Below are 12,537 nucleotides of genomic sequence, written 5' to 3'. Positions count from 1 at the left end.
GAAATAGTCAAATGCCAAAACATCATAGGTTTTCATAAAGTTTAAATTAAATAAGACAGAAAAGCATTCAAGTGGTAATAAGTACTCAATAAACTTAGCATTTTTTATCATTGCTATCACATTCCTTTATGATTAAATCTTTACTTATCCAAATCCCCCAATATACAGTAAGAGCCTCGTAGCCCCCATGTTTGGCATACAAGAAACATTCAGAAAACGCTCAGGGCCCTCTGAGCCCACAGCACCGCTCTTAATTACACCCTTAGAAACATGACACAGAGCTGTCCCCAGAACGCATCACACCATCACTGATCACATAGCACGCTCTGCGCCTGCACGTATGTGAACTCCAGGCTTGCTTTCTCCACAGTTTCTCTCTAACCGCGCGGGTTTCCTGTACCATGTGCCTGTTGAGTGCAGTCTGAAAATGGAGAGTGAATGGAGATAATTGGCTGTATTATTTTGTGGAATATAAAAGATAATTCCTGCATTCCATTCCAGATGTCTACACAAAGTGAAGTTCTTTATTTTTTTTTTCACTATCTGCTTGTCAATAAATGTAATTTTGGGGGAAAATGCTATTTTTTTCTGTGTATATATTTAAATGTTTTCAAAGTTGTTTTTCAAAGAGGAGTGATATTGCCCTAGGGGAAATTATGTGAGATACTAGGTCTAGAGCTTTTTATAAAAGTCGAGAACAGTTAAGTTCACCAACTTAATGTTACTTTTAAACCCAATCTCTAAAGTGGGACAAACTCTAAGAGAGACTCCCTTTTTCTGGTCCTCGTCATTTCCTGTTTCTCTCTGTCGACTCAATGTCCTTTCCATGGTTCGGTTACTCACCTGTCCATTTCCTCTGGGGGAGGAACGAGATGAGTAATCCACCTAAACTCTGCTGGTGTGTCAATGGACTTGACCTCTTTCTGGATCTCAGACAAGCACTGGAGAGCAAGGTGTTTGATAAGAGTCCAGATCATTCCCTGCAATGACTTCCCCTGCAGAAACCAATAAAGCTTCCAGTCTCCATTTCAACTGGCTCATTGTCCTTACCATTTCTACCTATACGTATCCTAAACTTTGTGGTGAAAATGTTTTTTGTTTTTTGTTTTTTTTTTAATATTTATTTATTTATTTATTGGAGAGAGAGAGAGAGAGAGAAAGGGAGAGAGCATGAGAGGGGTAAGGGTCAGAGGGAGAAGCAGACTCCCTGCTGAGCAGGGAGCCTAATGTGGGACTCGATCCCTGGACGCCAGGATCATGACCTGAGCTGAAGGCAGATGCTCAACCAACTGAGCCACCCAGGTGCCCTGAAAATGTTTTTTTAAGACGCCTTCTTCCTACTAGTCATCTAAGTATTGCTCTTAAAAAAAAGTTTTTATAGGTACTATTGGCAAGGTTCTCCTTTACAATGGCATTATTTCTGTCATGTTCTCTCTCTTTACAAAGTCAATATAAACCTTAATGTTGTCATGATCTCATTTAATTATTTCGAACTTTTGGACCTCTTATAAGGCAGATGGACACTTAGTGACTGTGTTGTTTATTGTGTCTTTTGGTGGGTAAATAAACTAGAAGACTCTCTTCTCTACTGGGACTAGTTCCAAAGGAAGTTTTGATGTTTGTCCGACACTTAAGTTCAAAGACAGAAATAATTTGTGACAATCATAAGCCAGAATACATATACTTTGGAAATTAGTTTGCAGAAGGACTTTGTTAACCATTCACATTAGCGCATGAATTTGAAGAACACAGGAGGTACAAAGAAAGTCTGGCAAAACAAATTCACACATGTTCTTAAAAATCACAGCTCCTCCCTTCCTTACATAACTTATACCTTACATAAATAGCTTTTTCCACTACATAGATTGTAAAAGACAAACAAACAAACAATAAGCAAAACAAAACTAAAACTCTTTTCTACCACTGCTAATAATTGAAGATGAAGCTAAGACCCCAAGCCACTCTAGGAAAACCTACCAGTACCTTGAGATTTTCACTCTAGACTTTAACGTCTATACTAAATTCTGCCAGTGAGGTAGCGTTTCCATCCACAACTGCTCCAGTCAACAAGGCCAACAATTCCTGAGAATGTAGGAGTCAAAACACTGGGGGGAAGCCGGTGCAATCTATTTTAGCAACTAGAAACCTTGCTGGAAACTACTGAGGTACAAAGATTCTTGGACATGACTGAGTTGAAATCCCATGAATTCGCCTTAGTGCCCGGCTTTTTCTCAGACCATCCAGTGGTTCCTACATGGTTCTTCGTGCCACTGAATAGCAAGCCTAGTCCTCATACTTCCCTCTTCAAACTCCTCTGGTCTTTCTCTTCCAGCCCTTTAATGGCAGCCTTCTTTTAGTTCCCTGAACACGTGGAGTGCTTTCCTTCGGGGCAGCTCTTGTACATGCTCTTGCCTCCACATGGAATATTTCCCTGCCCATTCCCAAACATACACCTGCATGCCACCCCGAGACCCCACCTGATTGTAGACTTTTTTACAATTGTTCTTTAATTTTAAGCTAAGGGATGACCCCCTGGACTTTCCCTAGCCACCCTATAAAAGTAGGTCCCCTGAATTCATTATCACAGGATTCAACTAGTTTTCCTTACAACATTTCTCATAATTTATAATTATGTAGGCACTTAAACAAAGTTAAACAAAAAACATACATTTCCTTTGTTTACTTATTATCTGCCCCTCCCCTTAGCTTAAAAGGCTATGCCTATTTCTCATTCTACCTCCACGTATGGCAAACGGCATGTAATAGACACTTGGTAAAGGAATGTTTAAGGTACAACCTTCAACGGATGAATGGATAAGGAAGATGTGGTCCATATACACTATGGAGTATGATGCCTCCATCAGAAAGGATGAATACCCAACTTTGGTATCAACATGGATGGGACTGGAAGAGATGATGCAGAGTGAAATAAGTCAAGCAGAGAGAGTCAATTATCATATGGCTTCACTTATTTGTGGAGCATAACAAATAGCATGGAGGACAAGGGGAGTTAGAGAGGAGAAGGGAGTTGGGGGAAATTGGAAGGGGAGGTGAATCATGAGAGACTATGGACTCTGAAAAACAATCTGAGGGTTTTGAAGGGGCGAGGGGGTGGGAGGTTGGGGGAACCAGGTGGTGGGTATTAGAGAGGGCACGGACTGCATGGAGCACTGGGTGTGGTGCAAAAACAATGAATACTGTTATGCTGAAAATAAATTAAAAAAAAATAAATGGACAAATGTGAAATAGGAACTAAAAAGGGGAAACAGAGAGAACGATAAAACAATACGTCTGATAATAACCATTTCCTAAGTATTGAAGATCTTATATTCAAAGTCATTGTCCCCTACCGGAGTTCCTCAAGCTTCTCAGCTTATTAGAATCACATGGGGATTTTTTTTTTTTTAAGTACCAGGTGCATAGGCTTCATCTCAAAGCAATTAAATCTGAATCTCCGGGAGATGCATCAATGTTTCGGTAGTTTTAAAAGTTCTGTAGGTAATTCTAATGTGCAACTAACTCTAGCTTATTCCAGTAGTTCTCAAACGTGAACTGCATTGGAATCCTGGAGAGCTTGTTAAAACATAAAAAATAATAAATAAATAAATAAATAAATAAATAAATAAATAAAACAAAATTTAAGTAAATAAATAAAACATAGGGTTTTTTTTTTTTCCCCCACTCCCAGGGTTTCTAATGAGTGTGCATTTCTAATGGATTCTCAGGTGATGGTGATGCTGATGCTGCGGGGCTGGGAACCCACATTTTGAGAACCACTAGTTTAAACTTTCAGGTAGATTGCATTGGGCTTAACTGATAGGGAAACAAAAAGGCTTGAAATGAAAATAACAGGATGTTTTCAGCATAGTTTCCACACTCATCACTTCTATGTTGTTCACAATTGAGTAGAGATGCCAGAAGTCACAGAATGCCATTCAGCTGAGGATGGAGGCACCAGGACAGCCAATACATTGGCAACATACACTGCACTAGTTGTATATAAAGAATCATGAGAAAAAAAGGCCCAAGGCATACTAATGAAGAAAGACGATGCCAAGTGTCTCCAAATAGCCTATAACTTCTCTATCCATGCAATCATAAACTCAATTCTCCTAATAATGCCATCTTCAAGTAGACTGACTTCTAGATGTGATTTTAAAAAATATCTTTACATCTGCATGCAACATGCAGCCTGTTGGTTTTTAGCAAGTTAACATGCACTTGGAGTAGCAATTAACTGTGCCATTGCTTTAAACTTTTCCTTAATGTTTAATATTTATGCTTCATCTCGAGTGTTCCAGCAGTCTGCGGGGGTCAGTTTCCTGGGTAAAGGCAGGGAATGTGATGCATCTTTAAATGCAGCCAGGCTGATCTACGCACTTAAGAGCCTCAGTACATCATTTTGCAATCACATATCTCAGAATAATTTATACAATCAATTAAAGAGCATTATCAAGGGATGATTTGACAACTGTTGCCATGCCAACCAGTGAAGTAGACAGCGCCTCCGTGTTTAAAGGCTGCACCTGGTGATGGATGTAGCAGATTTTGAGGACTCAGACAGAATCACAGATGTCCAAAGGTGTGGAGGGAACATGATTTAAAGCTTTGATGTTGTGCCATTTTTACTGGCAAAAGGGTGTTGATGGCATGTTGTTCACTTTCTCATTAAAATTCTGTCATTTTTCACAGTGTTCTGCATTCATAGCTGAAAACTGAAGTGAGAATGCACTTTACAGACTGATAAAATATGATAGCAAAATGGATGATGTTCATTTGCAGGCTGAATTAATTTTTTAAAAAAAGTTTGTGTCAGTGCATTTATGAAAAGCCCGTTAATCAGACGCAACTTTATCAGCCTTAATGGACATATCTTAAACACTTTTACATTAATAATTAAAATTTTGGATGGCAACTGGCTTTCAGTGCATTGAGCTAAGAAGTATTTGAAGTAGGTCATGACAGAGTACAGTAAAAATAAAAATTACACTTTTCCACGTCCATAGTCCCTGATTTCTTGAAGCCAGTGGCCATGATCGAACCAACAAAGCTTAAGATTTTGCAAGACAGACTGGTATTGTCCCTCACTGGGTTATTCCAGAAACCAAAGGAAGTCCAAGGGCATTCCTAAGTATAGACCTTATACTGGTGAGCAACCGAGATGAGACTAGAGCTTACATCTGTGGAATCAGCAAACTGATTCTCCATCCAGCATGCCATAATCCATTGCCCTATTAAAGCATGCCTTTCATAAACCAATTGATTATATGTTGATAAGCATGATAGATGCATGGCCCACAATATCTTTATTATAAATGTGATGGTTATAAATTTAGACTCTACAACCAGACTGTTTGAGTCTCAACTCCACCACTTGCCACCTATGTGACATTGGGCAAGTTATTGGATCTTGTCCTGCCTCAATTTTCTCATCTGTACAAGGAGGATAAGAACACTCACAACTCAAGTTTGCTGTGAGGATTAAAGGACTTACAACGTGTAAAGCCCTTACCACAGTGCCTAAAGGATTTCTCCTCATGGTTGTTATCATTTTCAGTTATCATCATTATCACTCTTTTGCCTATGAAGGCTCTTAGCCTTTCTATAATCAGTTGTCGAAGCAATCACTAATTTTTGCTTTCCGTTCAAGAACATGAGTTGATGTAATGTAATGTGGGAAGTGAACTGCAAAGTCCAACCAATGAGTTACCGTATTGAATGATCACAGGAAAAGTTACATTGAGATAAAACAACCTAACAGACAGAAAATGAAAGGAAAGATGGCCAGTAGAGCCTAAGAGGCAGAAAAAGTGACGGTATCATCCGATGTTCTATAGCCAAATTTAGGTTCCTTCCACCACCACCTCCTTCCTGGGCTGAAACGAGCTAAGCTAATAGAAGGGAGTCTTTTGTAGAACATAAAAGACCCTGGGATGCTTTAAAGCAAAATGACCACCCGCAGCTGTGCTCAGAGGTTATTTCATCAATAAAAAGGTCTTTTAGAGGCTTCAGTTTGAGACTGGATCTTGAAAGTCTGCTGTCCTTTACCCTCTACTCTCAGAGGCAGGAGGACACTCTTCTCTGCTTGAGGAAAACTAACTGAAACCAAAGAAGTGATGTTCTGGCTTGAGGCTGAGCAGAAAAGAAATGGAACCCTTCGGGCCTGGGTGAAAGGAAAGGGCAAATCGTGGGGGGCACCATACAGCAGATACTCCCTGTGCCAATCCCAGGAGGCCTTTTTGAACTTATAGGTGACTCAGGAGAAAAGTAACGTGTTTCAAATTCATTCTCCGTGTTCTTGGTATGTGCTTCATCTTCTATTAGTAAGATTTTTTTTTCCTGAAATGGACCATGCCTTCCCATCCTTCCAACATTAAATGCACAAGAAAAGGGAACAAGAACTAAAAACTAACATAACTAAAAAACATTCAAAGATAAACGGCTATCTTGGGTGATGTGAAACACAATAATGATCAATTTGAGAGTAAACACTGGATGTTAAGCAAATTTTGATTTCAATAGCCTCAACTCTGAGTCAAAAGCTAGTGCCCAGATACAAAAGATCATCTACATATCGTTGCCAGTAGGAAAGACTCAGATAATAAGTGCCTCCAAAAGGCATTGAAATTGTCTTTCAAAGTATACTGACACAGGGCTCCTGAGTGGCTCAGTGGGTAAAGCGTCTTCCTTTGGCTCAGGTCATGATGCCAGGGTCCTGGAATCAAGCTTCACATCGGGCTCTCTGCTCATCGAGGAGTCTGCTTCTCTCCCTCTCCCTCTACCTGCTGCTCCTCTACTTGAGCTCCCTCTCTAATAAACGAAAATCTTTATAAAGAAAAAAAAAGTATACTAGCACTATAGTTGATTTTGAATGCACTAAATCTATCTCTAAAATTGGACACAGGACCAATCATTTGTAGAATGATGTACCCATCAGCAAATGGACAAGTTTCCATAGAAGGCCAGTTATATAGGGGCAGTTAAGACATAAAGCACCATGAATATGTATGAACATGCAAGTAAATACCATCAATTTGTATACATGATTATTCCACCTGAAGATTATACCACCTGCATCATTGGTGCTTGGTTTTTCCTTCTGGTGTCCACCTTTCCTAAAATGTGACTTTAAAAAAATATCTCTGTACCCATATACACAGAAACATACAGCATCACACACACAATGTTTACAAAAAGTGCTTGTGTGTGGTAAAACATTTAATAGACTCTGCTCTCAGGAGCTTACGATAAAGTTGGAAAGAAAATAACAAATATATGAAGAGCTAGATAAGAAGATACTGATATGAAAAGGACCAAAAGGTGATTTATACCTATTTGCCAAATAATTGGTATGAAAGATGTATAGTGTAAGGTTAATATTTCTCTATAAACAGCAGCTTTTTCTCTTGGGCCTTCCACTGTTTCATTTCTCTTTCTCTTTTTCTTGATTTTGAGAAGTTTCTTTATTTCCAATTTTATTTGAGGGATCAAATATGTATTTTTACGCTTGATATAAATAAAAGAAAAGTCAATATTTGATTATTTATACATGTTCTTCAGTATCATGGAGAGAGTATAAGGATTCTGTGCTTAGAACCAATGGAAAAAGAGTTTGTTTTCTAGATATTGGTTTCAGTTCTTCCCATAATTGTCAATAACTTTTCTTGTGCAGAAAGAAAGTTTACTTGTTCATTTAACAAATAACATTTAATGAAAGCCAACTGTGTACCAGGCCCCAACATTACAAAGAAAGAAATGTAAGCCATGATTTTGTCCTTTAAGAAAAGATTGTTTTAAATGAAAATAAAAAATGAGAACTAACCAGTAATCAAATCCCAGGAGCCACTGAACAGTAGAAAACTTTTGAGTTTTCTAAAAATCTCCCAACTTGCTTGATATCTGTGTTGGTCAAACTTTGGGATTTGTTTTGTTTGGTTTTTGTTTGGAGGGGCAATTTTTCTGGCTGCTTTTGTTTGTTTATTGCTATCTCCACAGATATGCTGGTAACAGACCAGAAGTTTTCAGCATCCTGGGAAGGAGACAAGGCCCTCTCTGCATGTTTCTGTGTTCCTTTCTTTCTGCTTCCTTTCCGCCTTAATGCTTTTCCTTCTGTCCTCTCCTGGGGCCATTAAACTCACCTCCTGTCTTCTGCAAAGAGAGGGGAAAAGAGGAGTAGTAAAGGCACACAGAGTAAGACACACACGCTCCTGAAGCCTGTACCACCAGAAGGACAATGGATGCATTGTTGCAAAGAATTGAATATTTTGGAGATGAATCTTCTAACTTGTATTAATCACCAGTCACTGTTCAAGTCACTGGGGACAGAGCCCTGCCTAGAAGACAAGTTAGAGGGTGTGTGTGGGAAGCTCTCCCCAAACAAACGTGAAAGCTTTAGGCAAAGGGATTTTCAAACCAGTGGTTAAAGGAAATGAAATACACATGGAAAGACAGGGAGAGATAAAATGTGAATTTAGTTCAAAGTTACTTTACGACATACAGATGACTTGACTTAAAAAGAGCTGAAACACAAAGTAATTATGAATTTGCTTATAAGACAAAAATATGCTAAAACAGTGCTAAGATTAGCCTTGTGTCAAGTAAAGGCCTTTATCTCCCCATCTCTTGGATCTGTCTCCTTCAAACCTCAAGTACAAACACTTTGAAAAGAATGATTGCGCATGTTGATTTCATGGTGAACCTAAGAACTTTGTTTGCCTTTTTCCTTCAAATTTTCAATGCCACCAGGACAAGAAAAATTAATCCATTTTAGATCCCACAATGCCAAGTCCATTCAGAAGGCACTAGATAAGTAATTTTTTTATTTAAGAAAAAAAAAGTGGCCCTTAAGCATTATGAGTAGAAACTGTGAGGTCATAAATTTGAATCTTATTTTAAAAATGCATTTTGCAGGGGTGCCTAGGTGACTCAGTGGCTTAAGCCTCTGCCTTTGGCTCAGGTCATGATCTCAGGGTCCTGGGATTGAGCCCCGAATCTTAGCCTGCTCTCCCCACCCTTCTCTGCCTGCCTCTCTGCCTACTTGTAATCTCTCTCTGTCAAAAAAATAAATAAGGGGCACCTGGGTGGCTCAGTTGGTTGAGCAACTGCCTTCAGCTCAGGTCATGGTCCTGGAGTCCTGGGATCGAGTCCTGCATCGGACTCCCTGCTTGGCAGGGAGTCTGAGTTTCCCGCTGATCTCTCTCCTCTCATGCTCGCTCGCTCTCTCTCTCTCTCTCTCAAATAAATAAATAAAATCATTAAAAAATAAATAAATAAATAAAATCTTTACCAAAAAATGCATTTTGCAGTCTTCATCCTATTATGAAACTAGAGTTTCTCGATTATAGGTCTGATGTCAGATTGATGTAGTAGTGTTCATAATTTTAGTTAATTTAAACACAAAATTCTTTTCTTTTCAAAATCCTGTCTCAATTGTTTTATTTGATCTCTACAACAAGCCCCCTGACCTTCGTGAATGGATTGGATGGGCAAGATGAAGAACAAGAACTGACATCCATTGACAACTACAGTGTGTCAGGCACTGTGGTGACATGTTGCCTTACTAAATCCTTGTATAAAGTCTGTGAAGGAGCTTTGCTCAAGTCATTTACTTGCTCTGTGACTTAATTTATCTGAAAAATGAGGATAAGAACAGTATCTAACTTATAAGGTTTTCCTGAAGATTAGATGAATTAGTACATCTTGAGTTTCTAGACAAGGGCACATTAAGTGTGTCATTCTTGTAACTATTACTGTTCCTATTTATAAATAGCTCCACTTTTAGATGGAGAAACTGAGGCTTTGGGAAATAACATAGATGAGCTCAACAGTTGAGAGGGAATTTGAATCCAGATCTACCTGACTCCAATATCCATATTACTGCAGCTTCCAAAATTCTGCAGAGAATAATGTTTATCCATTCATTTGATTAATAGTGATTGAGTCCTTAGCTTTATGTCTATTAGCAAACTGGGTACTTTGGGTGATCAAAGGAGGTATTTTTATACCCCCCTTGGGAGGTACACCCATGTGTAAGACAACAATGAAATGATGTGAGATGCATTTCATAGGGCAGGATTAAGCTCATTGCCAAAAAAGTGATGGAGACAGTAAGCGTTTTGCATTTCGTGTATACAAGGCAGCGCTGTGGGTGGAGGCATTTGGAGACAATGTGCTGGAGAATGCTGGAGTTGTCCTGGATTGCCAAAAATAAATTCTTTATAAAGGAGAAGGGTGAAAATAATGATCATGGTTTTAGGAGATGTAGCCATAATATAAGTATGTCAATACTGGTACAAACTAGTGTTATTTTATTCTAAATATTATTAGAAACAGAATTCATATCAAATATCTAAAACTCAGAAGCAACAATAAGAAAAACAGAGAATACTAGAACTAAGTAAATGTCATAGAATGTAAGTGCCAAAGGGTATGAATCTCTTACAGAAATCAATGTCATGGAAGATGGGTACTGACAGCACATCCCACCTCTCATATACATAACAGACTCTTTGGATAGGAGTCAAGAACAAGCAACATGGAAACTGCAGAACAGGCCAAGAGTGTGCCTTTAATAATGGAGCACCATTGGCAAGGACTTGATGGGAGATCATCTAAAAGGCCAGTGAGGGTCCTAATGGCTTCAGGTGTGAAAAGAGGGCCAATCCATGACACATAATGAAAGAAGTCCCCTACCAGCTGGGACAGTCTTTCCAGAAAAGTACTTGACTTCAGGGAATTACGTCTCGCTTAAACAAAATGAAGTAAACTTGATCCTGTCCTGTCAGGAAAAACCCTTGCAGGACTTACTTGTCCTTTTTCAGCTCTGATTTCTCTGACTTCCTATTTCTAAGGAATAAAGGTTTTTAAGGGCTTATTTTTTTAAAAAAGACTCATGAGGATTTTTAAGTCATTGAATAGTTCTTATGAAACAATATCATGATGAGTTAAGTGAAAATTAGAACCACATGCCTAAAATTTCCCTGAAAAAATACACATATCCTTTAAAATGAAGGAAGAAAGTGCCAGGAAAAAAACATGTTTTTAATTTGTTTGAGTTGAAAACATTTGAAACATATTTTTAGACATTTGCCAAGGATTTTCCAAAAGCCATTGGATTTCTCATAACCCCTAAAAGATGTCTTTCTTTTGAGGAATGTCAGGGAGTAACTGCTCATTTACTAACTCAAAATCCTATCTTCCATTGCTTTGGACCGTTACTATCTTTTTTCATACCTGCAAGTTTATTTTGAGTCAAAAATAAAATATTCATAATTATGGCTTTGGGGAAAGAAGTAAAGACATTTCACTTTTCTATCTTTTCATTGTTGAGGAAGAAAACATTGATGAGCCTAGAAAATTTGGGGTGAGTATTAGGGCTACATGTAGAAAAATTGGATGACCATTCTTATAATTTAGTTGATCATGGGTTAGCGACAGACCTAAATGCTGCCTGTTGTCAGAGGTCTCCATAATGGTCACAGTTAAGCTTTTGAGCTCTTTCTATATGGTTCGAAACCTGTATGAGGACAACCACTGATGCCCTGAGATATTCTATAGAGAAATTACTCCTATGACAATTTTAATGGGCCCTCATCTTATCCACTGGTTAAGAGGACAGATGAGTTTATCAGACCTACTGCTTGTCCCTTGGCACTAACAGGACAGTTATAGAATCTCCAAGTCACAAATCTACATGGTTATACCATGCCAGAGATAGTGGGAGTAAAGGCATGAATGGTTTTAACATGTGGCCTTGAATATATGTGTGTGTGTGTGTGTGTGTGTGTGTGTGTGTGTGTGAGAGAGAGAGAGAGAGAGAGAGAGAGAGAGAAAGAGAGAAAGACAGAGAGAAGGTATTTGTGTGAATGCATATGAGTGTATACACATGTATATGGGTGGAAGGGGAGGAAAACTACTTACATGACCAAAGGGTTGCTCATTAGTTTTTTACCTCAGAGGAAGCTGTGGCGTAATGAAGTGTCCTATGCTTAAACCTCAGGCGTCAGGATTCAAATTCCATTTCTATTCTAATTATGAGGCCTTGGGAAAGTGCTGAATGTGTTTGTCATATTTCCTTCCCTACTCACATTTTTCTCAAAGGGAAGCTTCCCCTAACCAAAGACTCTGGTGGTTAAGCAGCAATATTGGACTTTATAAAACACTGTCTTCCTGAATGCAGCTGATTGGACCAGAAGTGCATACCTGATCCCATGGCAACCAATGTCTGGGAAATCCAGTAACTGTGAGCCTGACTCAAAGTGATGAGATGAACTAGGAAGACTTTCTCTTTCTCTCTTCCTCATCCTCTTCATAATCTGCCCGTCAGTGCTGGGAGACATTACTAGAAGTCACAATGTATACATAACTAGAGCTGAAAAAGACATGATGACCTAAAATATATGAAATCTTGATTTTTTAAAAAGATTTTATTTATCTGACAGAGAGTGAGAGGGAGAACACAAGCAGAGGGAGTGGGAGAGGGGGAAGCAGGCTTCTTACTGAGCAGGGAGTCCTTCCCAGGATCCTGGGATCATGACC

The 12,537-nt window shown here is 38.8% G+C and overlaps 1 long non-coding RNA gene across 1 annotated transcript; it reads right to left on the bottom strand.

The window, feature by feature from the left end:
- Positions 1-347: 347 nt before the first annotated feature.
- Positions 348-12,105, bottom strand: LOC125097470 (uncharacterized). The gene is made up of 3 exons (XR_007126533.1): positions 11,951-12,105; positions 844-995; positions 348-421 (listed from the first exon to the last, which is right to left on the bottom strand). It is a non-coding gene; the product is annotated as an uncharacterized LOC125097470 (long non-coding RNA).
- Positions 12,106-12,537: the final 432 nt, after the last annotated feature.

This window comes from Lutra lutra, chromosome 4 (genome assembly GCF_902655055.1).
Source record: "Lutra lutra chromosome 4, mLutLut1.2, whole genome shotgun sequence".
Lineage (NCBI taxonomy): Eukaryota > Metazoa > Chordata > Mammalia > Carnivora > Mustelidae > Lutra > Lutra lutra.
The sequence above is the reverse complement of the archived record's forward strand: the minus strand, read 5'-3'. Positions and strand labels throughout refer to the sequence as shown.